Genomic DNA, 355 nt, shown 5'->3' with positions numbered 1-355 from the left:
ATTCTATTAATTAAAAATATTAGTTACATTTTTTATATACAAATAACTTAATTTTTTCTGATTCTAATAAAATATATACTTCAATAAATATGCCTAAATGTAAAATAATTTTCTATTTCTACTTTTATTTTTGAAAAAATACTTCTCTCTCAATCTTACTAACAAATGAACCCGATATTCCTTTTCCCTTCCCAACTTTCATCTACATATTTAACTTAATAGTAACTTAAATAAAATTTACTATTTGAATTAAACAGTCGACAAATTTCTTATACAATAATAGAAATAAAATTCCAAGTGATAGCTAATCGAGATTGCAAAAAAATAAATGAAGATGTAAATTAAAATAGTTTAA

This window comes from Arachis ipaensis, chromosome B08 (assembly GCF_000816755.2).
Source record: "Arachis ipaensis cultivar K30076 chromosome B08, Araip1.1, whole genome shotgun sequence".
Lineage (NCBI taxonomy): Eukaryota > Viridiplantae > Streptophyta > Magnoliopsida > Fabales > Fabaceae > Arachis > Arachis ipaensis.
The sequence above is the reverse complement of the archived record's forward strand: the minus strand, read 5'-3'. Positions refer to the sequence as shown.